Genomic DNA, 13,629 nt, shown 5'->3' with positions numbered 1-13,629 from the left:
CCAACTGCAAAGGGGGCTGGGAAATGTAGTCCAGTTACATGCCCAGTTACATACAAGAAGAGGAACTGGGTTTGGTAAAGAGCTAGCAATCTCTGCCACAAGGAAGGAGAACACACACACGTGAAACTGAAAATCATGTGTCTGAGACAGGAACCCAGGGAAGAATAACACCAATTCTGAGTAGCAGCAATCTGTGTAGATGATCCATTTCCAAAGGCTTTATGAATGTATTTTGCTCTGATTATTGTGGTGAGGGACAGAGATAGTAGAGGAGAGTTCAGGTTTGGGCATATACACCCATTCTGTGTATCCATCCATCCATTCTTTGATTCAGTTAATTCTTTTGGAATACCAATAATAGGAACAAGCAAGCAGTAGATTGGAGTCAGAACACAAATAAGCTTGTCTGGAGGACAGGGCCCATGTTAAGGTTGTAACATGGAGAAGAAGCTTGTGAGGGTAATGGAGTAGGGAGAACAGATAAAAGAGCAAGGCCCCATGATGGAAATCAGAGTTTATATGACAGTCAAGAGGAGAGTTCTTTCTTATGGATCTATGTGTAGAATAATATAGAGAAAAATCAGAGGAATCTGGATGAGATGGAAGGCAACTGCCAAAAAATTAGAGATAAGGTAAAGAGTCCTGGATTAAGAGTGGAACTAAAGAAATAAAAAGGGAGCTATCAATAGCAACAAAAATGAGCAGGACATGGTGACTGGTCTGATGTGGGAGGCGAAAAAGGATGAGGTTCTGAGCCTGGAGAACCTGGTACCACGGATGGAAGGAGAAATTGAGAGAGGATGGTGGCAAAGCAGTGCTTGGATTATTAATTTTTATATCCAAGTAGAGATAGTCCATGGTTAACTGGAGATGTAAAATTCAGGACAGGATGAGGAATTAGGGCTAGAAATTAGAGGCTTGGAGAGAACTCCATGTGGCGGGTTTTGAACATTTTATAGGACCTCAAGAAGGAGTATAGAGATAGAGAAGAATGACCATCTCAGGACTGAGCCAGGTATGATATACACCTGATGCTATTTTTGTGTCTGTTGAAATATTACAAAAGTGGCTTTGCCCAAGGAATTCTGACCCTGGGAATCCAGCAAGAAGCATAAGAAGCAGCTACACATTCCATTTTACTGTGTCTTTTACATGTGGACTCAAATGTTTTCTTAATTGAATGCCCTCATTTTTCTAAATTCTTCGGGAAAGGTTCAAGGGAGATAAGGCACAAGGAGGTGAAGTCATTTGCTTTTAGTTGCATGAGTTAATGGCTGTAGTAGTAATATAACTCGAGACCAAATCCATTAGGACAGTGTTCCCGAATCTGAGAATCGATAACCTATGGTTTCACTAAAGCAAAAGCATGTTGCTTCAAGACAAAGGCATGTCACTGTACTTCCTGGCACCATAAAAGTTATTTTAATATCGAAATTTTATCCTTGTTGTTCAGAGTGTCATGCTTTGCAGTATTATTGAGTGTTTGAGTCCTGAAAGCTAGCCCTGAGGAACCTTCCATGCAGCTGGATTTGGCTGTTTTAGTCTCAGGTCAGGCTTCCATTTATTTCATCTCTGAAATCTAATGATCTAACCTAATAAAATTATAAAAGATTCTAAACTGCTCTGCACTTAATCAGTTTAGTGCAAGAGAATTAAATCAAAGCCCTAGGTGTGCACCCCTCATCGCACAGATGGAATCTCACCCTGGGAGACAATCTTATTATTTGGTTACTTATTATTTGGGAGGCTGGAAGGTTGGGAGGGGATTGCATGAATTTTAAAAAATATGTTAAGAACCTAACAGGATGGGGCAGCTTTGTGGCTTTACTGGTGAAGCTTAGTGTAAAGAGTGGGGTTTGGGCTATAGGTAGGTCTGAGATCTGATCCACATGCCACCGCTTATTATTTATGTGACAGTGGGAGTTAGTGAGCCTCAGATTCGCCATCAGTTGAATTGAATTGGTGAACAGAACTAACATGGTATTGTTATTGTAAGGACTTTCTGAGATTTTTAAAATATATAAAGTTTTTTAGCATATACAGTCAGCCCTCTGCATCCACGGATTTGGAGTCCAACTGTACTATGCCTTTTGTATAGAAAGCTTGAGCATCCGTGGCTTTTGGTATCCGTTGTGGGGGGCATGTCCTGGAACCAATCCTCTGCAGGTACCAAGGGCCTACTGTGTAAACACACACACACACACACACACACACACATTTGTATATATATTATAGTAGTGTGTGTGTGTATCCTAGCAGTGTCTGTCACGAAAATTATTTATGTCATTATTATAATTACTAATTATTATATTTAAAATATTTTCCTTATATATTTTTTAAAAATAGCAGTGGGCCAAAAGAGTGGGGGGAAGTCTACTGAACACAGTGTGGAAATAGATTTGTTCTGCCTGCATCATAACAAGACTTTCAGGAAGCCAAAAACAGATAAATGTATGGTTATTACGGTGTCCTCCTAGAAGGGACTCAATTGAAAGGACATAGCTCTGGTGAGAGTTTTGAAGGGTAAATGTCACTGAGTGAGGTCCTGAGAAGACTTATAGAGATAGTCCACTTCATGCCTTACTCCAAGTGAAGAACAGAACATGTCTTCTTGGACTAGATTGGGATGAACCCAATATCATGAGAAGCCCAGAGAGTCTTGGGATTTTTCTCCGGTGCCTGGCCTTCCTTTGCTGGCTGTGATGTGGGAGGAAAAGCTTTTTAGCAGCAGCCCTGGGTCAGGCAAGTCATTCTGATTCATTTTTGACAAAAATTCAGTTTCGCAACAAAATTTTCTACAAATATGGGATCTGTTAATAATCAGGCCTCCTCAGAAGTTATAAATTCATCCATTCACTGAACGTTTATTGATACCCTGCTCTGTGCCAGGCACTGGTGATGCAGAGATGAGACACACAGTCCTTCTGGCTCGCCAGAGCCTCCCAGCTTGGGAAGCTCCCAGGACACAGGCGGACGTGCTCAGCACTGCAATAAACACTACAATGAGGGTGAGCCTTAGCTCTAACTAAGGCCCACAAGTGGACAGCCCACCCAGTCCTGGCAGCTGGGGAATATTGATGACTGGCCTGTTCTTGCTTCATAGAAGAATTCTCTTAGAATCATTTCATCACTCAGAGCACTTATTTTACACATCAAAATCCTATTTTAGGTTTTTGGCCCAGAGCTGTTTTAAACAGTGGATCCTGTTGTGACTAAGCACTACCAAAGTAACAATTGGTATTATGAGGATACTTATAAAAGTGCTTTGTCCTTTCCGAAGAGAGAACTGTTTAGCATTGCAAAGAGAGGTGGTAGTGGTACTGAGCACTATTCCAGAAGCACTGTGCTTCTGGAAATGATAGAAAGTTCTGATTATATCTACAGGAGCTCCTTAACAATATATAGCTTCTGCAGTTTAGCTCCTCACTCCCAGTGTCCTCTTAATCCCAGTGCATAACAGTGGTTCTGCAGTTCATGCGTCAGGTACCCTTAAGGCTGCTGTCTGTGTGAAAGGCAAACTCTAGAGTTGTGCAGTGTACATCTTGTACAACTGAATATGCCACCCTCAATTCAGGCAGTTTCAAATTACCTTTGAAAGGTAATTTGAGAGATTTTTCTTTCCTCCCCGAACATGGGTCAGGGTTGATTATAAATATTACAGAAATGAGAATACATTTGAGTCTCCTTCTGATAATATGGAACTTATTATCATTTTTTTTTCATTATCTATGATCTGTATATGAGGACCTGGTTCACTTGGATTCACATCTGTGTTTTATCTCTGGGACTTTGGGCAAATTACTCCACCTTTTTGAATTTCATCTATAAAATGGGATAATAATAGCGAACATTTAATGAGCTGTCACCATATGTAGACAATGTTCCAAGTGCTTTGTATGCATTATCTAATTTAATGCAAAACACCTCAGTAACATTTTGTTGTTACCAAGGCTTAAACCTTGGGATCAATGTCTACCCAAGATCACCCAGCAATTAAGTGCAGGGCCCAGGACTTGAACCCAGATCTGTCTAGCTCAGATGCCTATGCACTTCACTATGCCATGAGCTAGTCACATGGATTGATATATTACTGTCCCCATAAAAAATGGATTTCTCTCTGAATTAACACATTGTCATTCTGGTTTATCGTTGTTTTAAGCCAAACATTGTTGATGCTCACATTTGCCTTGAGGGGTCTAGTTCAGGGAATAGGTTGCAACACCTCCTCCTGGTACTACCTTTGGTTTAATACACTCTGCAGGATCAACAGCTCTAATAGAAATTTTACTTTATTTATATATTACCATTTGTGTTAATGCTAACATATTTATTTCTCTTCCATTCTTCAAATGAGATTTGAATCTACTTGATATTTTTTCTCTACTGCTTGGGACAGTGGACAGTGAATTCCATGGACTTAAAATGCTGTACCTCTGTCTGAGTAATTAATATATTCTAGCTACAGCAATTACTGAACCTTTTGGCTACTCACTTTGTGTTCATCCAGTTGGATAGAACATCAGTTGTAGCAACTTGGGCTTTTCTAAATAAGGGATTAAAAATAATCTAATCAGTTGTCTGGGCTGCTTTCCCATGAAGAACAGGCATTGTAAAGTAATTGAGTCCCTAACAGTGTCCCTGGAATAAAAGAGGTGAAGACAAGTTGAGCTTGGGTTCCCATACAGATGCCCACAGAGCCTCATGTAGGACGCTGAATGCTCCAAAGCTAAACTTTGTGTCCAGGGCTTAAAGTTCAAGGCCCTTCCCCGGGCCAAGTCCAACACACTGTGCCAAATGGGTCATGTTAGATTTTGTTTCTCATCTTGATCTTTTTTTTCCTTAACTTTTTGAGTGACTTTTTTTTTTTTTTTTTTTTTGCGGTACGTGGGCCTCTCACTGTTGTGACCTCTCCCGTTGCGGAGCACAGGCTCCGGACGCGCAGGCTCAGCGGCCATGGCTCACGGGCCCAGCCACTCCGCGGCATGTGGTATCTTCCCAGACCGGGGCACGAACCCGTGTCCCCTGCATCGGCAGGCGGACTCTCAACCAATGTGCCACGAGGGAAGCCCTGCTATTAACATTTTGATGTATTTTCTTTTATATGTGTGTGTGTGTGTGTGTGTGTGTGTGTGTGTGTGTGTGCGCATGTACACATACATATGTAATATGTAGCTATGAAATAGTATATACAGTTACGAAATGCAACAGTGTGTACAGTTACATAACAGTTATATATGGTATGTAATATATATCATAGTAATAGTATATACGGTTATATAATAAGAAATATAATAGTAAATATAGTTATGAAATAGTAATGCAGTTGTGAAACAGTATTACTATTTGCAAAAAATATAACAGCTTATATATAAGAATGCAAAAAACCTTTCACATTTATGAGAGTTTCTAGCTTGGGTTTGTAGTGTCTTGTTTTTGTGGTGGAGGCATTTGTTTTTGTTCATTTACTAGAGTGTTGAGGAGCCCCTGGGCTTCTATCCTTCCAAACCTTAAGAAGAGGCTGACAGCATTATTGATCACCTGCCTGTCACAGTGATTGGCCATGTTCTGCTCCTGCAGCGTTTGACCATTGCATTTCTATTGCTGGAAGCTGCACTGATCGCTGGGGATGGCAGAGCGTGCATTTTGTCAAGTTCATAACTCACCCAAACCTCCTGGGTTCAGCGTTTTCACCTGAAGTGGAAACTTCTGATGTTCAAGCTAATTTACTCTTAAAATAAAAATGTTCTGTTTCTAAGAAAAAGAACTCAGAAAAGCCCTTGCAAATGGCTTTCAAAGGTATCAAAGAGTTTATGTCATACAACATTTAATGACTTAAGTAGAAAGGAGTAGTGGCATAAACATCTTCCTTAAATTACTTGGCTTTAAAACTGGAAAGTATTTGGCAAAAAAAAAAAAAAAAAAAGGTTTGCATTTTCCTATACTTGGGGTTTGGAAAATAACTGTAGGCTCCTCAAGGAATATAATCTGACCATCCAAACATGATCTGAACCTCAGAGCCTGATAGACCCCATTACTTGCCTTAAGAAATCATTTGCACATCTTTTAAAAAGACCTTGGCATTTCCATCAAAGTTTTGTTGTTTATTATTATTATTCTTTTAATCCTAGAAAGAACATGGTTATGTTGAAATCTTGGAAATTTAAAGTACATGAGGTTTTTATTTCCCTGAGTCAAAATCTTCGTAATGAAATACCTTGTGTGTGTTCTTCATTTTGCTACAGATTGAGATTCTATTTTCTAAAACAAGAACTGATAGCACTGAATGAAACACAGCCTAGACAATAAATTTTATGAAGCAACGAATCTGTTTACAGGTGCAGTGGTTGGCTACTGTGAATTTAGTGACTGACATGTAATATGGAGGCCAAACTGGGCTCAAGAGTGACTGAAAACAAGCCCAGAGGGAAGGACACCACAGAAGGTGAGCCAGACAATTCCATTTTCTGAGCAGTTGTTGAAAGTAAGGTCCTGGAAGCTAATAGTTTAGTGTCTAAAGGAAGCTGGGTTTTTTCTTCTTTCCTTTGTCTGCTGTAATTAAATTATTCCAGAGCCACATTTGCCCAAAGATAAGAAGATTTTAAGTGTGTATATTTGTATGTGTGGGTTATAGTGACATAAACAAGAGCGATCCTGCTGTGGAAGGTCTTTCTCTGGTAGATGAGCTTCTGACATCTTTTGAGCATTTTATTTTATTTTAATTGAGATGTAATTGACATATAACATTGTGTAAGTTTAAAGTGTGTTGATTTGATACACTTATATATTGTAATATGATTACCACTGTAGCATTAACTAACACCTCTATCATGTCACATAATTATTAATTTTTTTGTGGTGAGAACATTCATGATCTCATCTCTTAGCAACTTTGAAGTATGCAATGCAGTATTGTTGACTATAATCGCTGTGCTGTGCATTAGATCTCTAGGACTTATTATTCATCTTCTAACTGCAAGCTTGTACTCTTTTGACCAATGTCTCCCCAATTCCCCCAACTCCCCAGCCCCTGGTAACCACTATTCTACCCTCTGTTTCTATGAGTTTGGCTTTTTTCAGATTCCACGTATAAGTGAAATCCTACAGTATTAGTATTTGTCTTTCTCTGTCTGACTTATCTCACTTAGCATAAGGTCCTCAAGGTCCATCCATGTTGTTGCAAATGGCAGGACTTCTTTCTTTCTCATGGCTGAATAATATTGTCATATATATATGACAATCCTCTTTATCCATTCATCCATTGACGAACACTTAGATTGTTTCCATATGAGCACTTTAAAGTATATTTAAAACAAGTTTTGGAATTTAATAATAAACACTTTAACCTTACTTCTGCCCTCCAGAGACACTAAATGGAATGGTAGAGGTTCTAGAAATTGGAGGGATGGGGGAGAGAGGAAGAAATTCTCAGAAGGTCCAAGTAAAATAGAATAAGTCATTTAAGATGTAGTCACAACTCCAAATGTTGGAGAATGTATGGAGCCACAGGAGTTCTTACTGCTGGTGAGAATGAAAAATGGCACAGACACTTTGGAAAATAGTTTGGCAGTATCTTCAAAAGTTGAACATAAACTTGTCATATGACCCTGGAATATCATTCCTAGATATTCACCTAAGGGAAATGAAAACATGTCAAAAGACTTGTACATGAATATTCATAGCAGCTTTATTCATAAGAGTAAGAAAAACTGGAAACAACCTAGAATGTTCATCAGTAGGTGAATCAATTTTTTTAAAAAATGTATTATAGTCATACAATGGAATACTGCCTAGCAATAGAAAGGAATGTACTGCTGATACATGCAACAAAATAAATGAATATCAAAAACATTATGTTGGGGCTTCCCTGGTGGCGCAGTGGTTGGGAGTCCGCCTGCCGATGCAGGGGACGCGGGTTCATGCCCCGCTCCGGGAGGGTCCCACATGCCGCGGAGCGGCTGGGCCCGTGGGCCATGGCCGCTGGGCCTGCGCATCCGGAGCATGTGCTCCGCGACAGGAGAGGCCACAGCGGTGAGAGGCCCGCGTACCGCAAAAAAACAAAGAAAAAACATTATGTTGATCAAAAGAGGACAGACAATACAGGCTACATATGGTATGTTTCCATTTAAGTCAAACTCTAGTAAAGACAAGTCTAATCTATAATAGAAGCAAGAGTGGTTGTCTGGGGATGGAAGTGGAGGTAGGGATTGATTGGGAAAGAGCACAAGGGAGCCTGTTTGGAAATTTTCTACATTATGATTTATCTGGTGGTTACACGAGTGAGGAAATTGATCAAAACACACTACACCGTACACTGGAATGTGTCTATTTGTTACATGTAAATTGTGCCTCAAATAAAATTGATTTTAAAACTTTAGTTACAGGAATTAACAAAATGATGATAATGTGGTTCAGAACCACTTCACTGTGTTGCAAGTAATTATGGCAAGAAGTGAAATTACTTCAGAGTGGTTTTAGAAAGTGCTAATATGAGGCTAATTGCTCTGTCATCAGTGAGTGAATTGTTAGATGTTTGAAGTCCCTGTAAGGGAATTCCCTCTATTTTTCAGGTGAACCATGCACACACAGATATAAACTAAGATGAGATATACAGGGGAGAAGATTAAAGTGAGAAACTCCTTATCCTAATTTCTAGCTTTCAGTTCAACAGTTTTGTTGGGCTAATGTTTATTGGTTCTGCCAGGTAAAGGGTGTTCTAGGATGAAAACACGATGCCAGCACGTTAAGGGTGAACAAACAGTCTAGCAAAAGACCCAGTGATCTTATCAGGGACTCAGCACAGTGGGCTTAGTTAACAATGACGATAACAATAATAACTACTGTTTATTGCGTGTTTACCTTGTGGCAGGCATTGAGCTCCATGATTGACATATTATCTCATTTAATCTTCCCAACAGCTTTACAACATGGGTGCTGTTAGCTCCCTGTTTTATAGAAGATGCAGCAGAGGTTCAGAGATGTTAAGTAACTTACCCAAGATTACACAGTTAATGAGTAGTAAATGGCAGAGTTGAAATCTGCTCATAACCATTATGTGGTAGCACAAACGTGGAATATGTATAATATTAATGGAGGATGATTATTTGACTTGAAGGGTTCAAAAACCATTACAGTTTGTCCAACCTGATCAGACCCCTCTCAAATTCCAAGTGGCAAGAGAAGCACAGTTTTCCTCCCCAATAGATACTATTGTTACCTTGTCCAGCTTCTCTTAAAGACTGTCTTTCTGGACAAAGCCTGGGCTCTCTTTAATTCCTTACACTGACATTCTTCCACCAGGGGAGCCTGCAGAGCTGAATAATGTTCTTGGATTTGTGTCTCTAATCTTGTCGCTGATCACTCCTAACTTTTCCTGGCAAGGCTCCTGCCAGGCTATTTCAGGAAACAAAAATTCATTACACACATCCTTATTGATTTTCCCTCATCTTTGCTTATTACTGAAATGCTTTTCCCTCCATCTCTTGAAGAAACAGCATTGCAATTACTGGAAGCTTGCTCTCCCAGCAGCCTACCCCCAGGACCAGAGGGTCTTGCTGTTGTTCCTAGGAGGGGTGGGCGGAGGGGCCAGAGCCACACGTCCCTACTCTGCTATCCTCCAGGAGTGAGCTGGTTGACTGCTTCATTCTAAAGTTGCTCCTAGGTGACTGACTTAGTAATATCTCATCAGGTAAACACCAGAACCGTGTCTAGTGATTGCCCGAGGTTACTGGTTTCCTTTCTCAGTAGTTTTGGGTGTAAATGCTGCAATGAGTATCTCGGAAAAGCCACCCAGCTTTGGTTGCTATCTCAGGAATATTTGACTTACCCAGGGGGTCAAAAGAACAAGAGAATCTAATTTTTATTGAATGAATTAATACATTATTGAAAATATTCTTATTGAGTACTTATTATGCGCTAGGCTCTGGGGACACATGTGAGCAAGACAGCCGTGCTCTGTGTTCTCAGGGATTTTATAGTCTGGTGAGGGATATAAACAACAGCAAAAACAATAAAAATAATGAAGTCAAAACACAAAGTAATAAAATTACAAGTTGCAATAAATGCAGTGTCAGAACAGAAGGTGGCTGAGGTAGAAAATAAAAACCTAGATATTGTTTTAGACACATTCACATACAATATCACTAACCTGCCAAACATCCATGAAGCACCTGTTCTCCCTGATCCTAGACACATTAAGTAGTCTGTTCCACGTGACACAGGGGGAGCTGGATGCAAGACCAGTGCTTTTTCTCTTTTTTTTGCAGTGTGTAAGTTTTATTTGGGTCCTAATTCAAACAAACTTAAAAATTTGTAAGGCAATTGGGGAAATGTGAACAGTAACAGAATACTTGATGATATTAAGAAATCGTTAGATTTTTTAAAGTGTTATAACTTCTAAAAAATTCTTTTAGAGCTATATATTGAAATATTTACAGATTAAATGACATGATGTCTGAAATTTACATCAAAATATCCTAGAGGCAGGGCAGGGAATAGGTAAGGGAACATATGAAACAAGGTTGGCCAGAAGCAGATAATTGTTGAAACAGGGTGATCGGTGTGGAGGTTCTTTATACTATTCTCTCTTTCTTTTTAAAAATATGGGCAAAGAACCTAGGTTCTGTAGTCAGATTGCTTGGGTTCAAATCCATCTATTAGTTGTATAACTCATCTTATAGAATTGAAGATATGAATGAGAATAGGTTTTTGTGGTAAAATATACATCGTATAAAATGTACTACTGATACTTTAGCCATTTTTAAATGTATAGTTGAGTGGCTTTAAGTACCTGCACAATATAGTGCAGTCATCACTACCGTCCATTTCCAAAATGTTTAAATCATTCCAAACAGAAACTCTCCTCATTAAACAATAACTCCCCACTCTCCCCTTCTGCTGGCCCCTGGCCACCTCGCTGTTCTACTTTCTGTCTCTATGAATTTGCCTATTCTTGGTACCTCATATAAGTGGAATCATTCAATATTTATATTATTGTGTCTGGTTTGTTTCACTTAGCGTAATGTTTTCAGGGTGCATCTAGTTGTAGCATATGTCAGAATTTCCTTCCTTACTGAGGCTGAATAATATTCCGTTGTATTAGTATATACCACATTTTAGCTATTCATTCATCCATTGAAAGAACATTTTTAAAGAATTTAGAAAACAGTTTAGCATAGGAGCTTACTAAATGGTACCTAATAATTATTATTGTTGTTATAGGAGAAACGCTAGAAAAAAAATTTAATCAATTTTTAAGCAATATTTTAACCATATTTGTTTTGGGGTAGAGGGATTTTTTTTTTCTTTTTTTACTCCAGGCTTTGCATTTCTTGGTGATGTGGTTTGATAATTGAAAAATCATTTTAAATACATACATGCATCTTAGCTACTCCTTTCTGTCTTTATATTTTTACCAAATATTTAAGAAAGTTGTATACATGTTGTCTCAACCACCTTTTTTAAAAAAAATTTTAATTTTATTTACTTTTTTAAACAGCAGGTTCTTATTAGTCATCCATTTTATACACATCAGTGTGTACATGTCAATACCAATCTCTGAATTCATCCCACCCCCACCCCCACCCCAAGCCGCTTTCCCCCCTTGATGTCCATACGTTTGTTCTCTACATTTGTGTCTCAACTTCTGCCCTGCAAACTGGTTCATCTGTACCATTTTTCTAGGTTTCACATATATGGGTCAATATACAATATTTGTTTTACTCTCTCTGACTTCACTCTGTATGACAGTCTCTAGATCCATCCACGTCTCTACAAATGACCCAGTTTCATTCCTTTTTATGGCTGAGTAATATTCTATTGTATATATGTACCACATCTTCTTTATCCATTTGTCTGTCAGTGGGCATTTATGTTGCTTCCACGACCTGGCTGTTGTAAATAGTGCTGCAGTGAAAATTGGGGTGCATCTGTCTTTTTGAATTATGGTTTTCTCTGGGTATATGCCCAGTAGTGGGATTGCTGGATCATATGGTAATTCTGTATTTAGTATTTAAGGAACCTCCATACTGTTCTCCATAGTGGCTGTATCAATTTACATTCCCACCAGCAGTGCAAGAGGGTTCCCTTTTCTCCACACCCTCTCCAGCATTTGTTGTTTGTAGATTTTCTGATGATGCCCATTCTAACTGGTGTGAAGTGATACCTCATTGTAGTTCTGATTTGCATTACTCTAATAATTAGTGATTTTGAGCAGCTTTTCATGTGCTTCTTGGCCATCTGTATGTCTTCTTTGGAGAAATGTCTATTTAGGTCTTCTGCCCATTTTTAGATTGGGTTGTTTGTTTTTTTAATATTGAGCTGCACCAGCTGTTTATATATTTTGGAGATTAATCCTTTGTCCGTTGATTCATTTGCAAATATTTTCTCCCATTCTGAGGGTTGTCTTTTCGGCTTGTTTATGGTTTCCTTTGCTGTGCAAAAGCTTTGAAGTTTCATTAGGTCCCATTTGTTTATTTTTGTTTTTATTTCCATTACTCTAGGAGGTGGATCAAAAAAGATCTTGCTGTGCTTTATGTCAAAGAGTGTTCTGCCTCTGTTTTCCTCTAAGAGTTTGATAGTGTCTGGCCTTACATTTAGGTTTTCAATCCATTTTGAGTTTCTTTTTGTGTACGGTGTGAGGGAGTGTTCTAATTTCATTCTTTTACATGTAGCTGTCCAGTTTTCCCAGCACCGCTTATTGAAGAGGCTCTCTTTTCTCCATTGTATATCCTTGCATCCTTTGTCATAGATTAGTTGACCATAGGTGCATGGGTTTGTCTCTGGGCTTTCTATCTTGTTCCACTGATCTATGTTTCTGTTTTTGTGCCAGTACCATATTGTCTTGATTATTGTAGCTTTGTACTATAGTCTGAAGGCAGGGAGTCTGATTCCTCCAGCTCCATATTTTTCCCTCAAGACTCTTTGGCTATTTGGGGTCGTTTGTGTCTCCATACAAATTTTAAGATTTTTTGTTCTAGTTCCATAAAAAATGCCATTGGTAATTTGATAGGGGTTGCATTGAATCTTTAGATTGTTTTGAGTAGTATAGTCATTTTCCCAATATTGATTCTTCCAATCCAAGAACATGGTATATCTCTCCATCTGTTGGTATCATCTTTAATTTCTTTCATCAGTGTCTTATAGTTTTCTGCATACAGGTCTCATCTCCTTAGGTAGGTTTATTCCTAGGTATTTTATTCTTTTTGTTGCAATGGTAAATGGGAGTGTTTCCTTAATTTCTCGTTCAGATATTTCATCATTAGTGTATAGGAATGCAAGAGATTTCTGTGCATTAATTTTGTATCCTGCAACTTTACCAAATTCATTGATTAACTCTAGTAGTTTTCTAGTGGCATCTTTAGGATTCTCTATGTATAGTATCATGTCGTCTGTAAACAGTGACAGTTTTACTTCTTCTTTTCCAATTTGTATTCCTTTTATTTCTTTTTCTTCTCTGATTGCCGTGGCTAGGACTTCAAAACTATGTTGAATAATAGTGGTGAGAGTGGATATCCTTGTCTTGTTCCTGATCTCAGAGGAAATGCTTTCAGTTTTTCACCATTGAGAATGATGTTTGCTGTGGGTTTGTTGTATATGGCCTTTATTATGTTGAGATAGGTTCCCTCTATGCCC

This window comes from Delphinus delphis, chromosome 2 (assembly GCF_949987515.2).
Source record: "Delphinus delphis chromosome 2, mDelDel1.2, whole genome shotgun sequence".
In the NCBI taxonomy this organism is placed as follows: domain Eukaryota; kingdom Metazoa; phylum Chordata; class Mammalia; order Artiodactyla; family Delphinidae; genus Delphinus; species Delphinus delphis.
Note: the sequence above shows the minus strand (reverse complement) of the source record.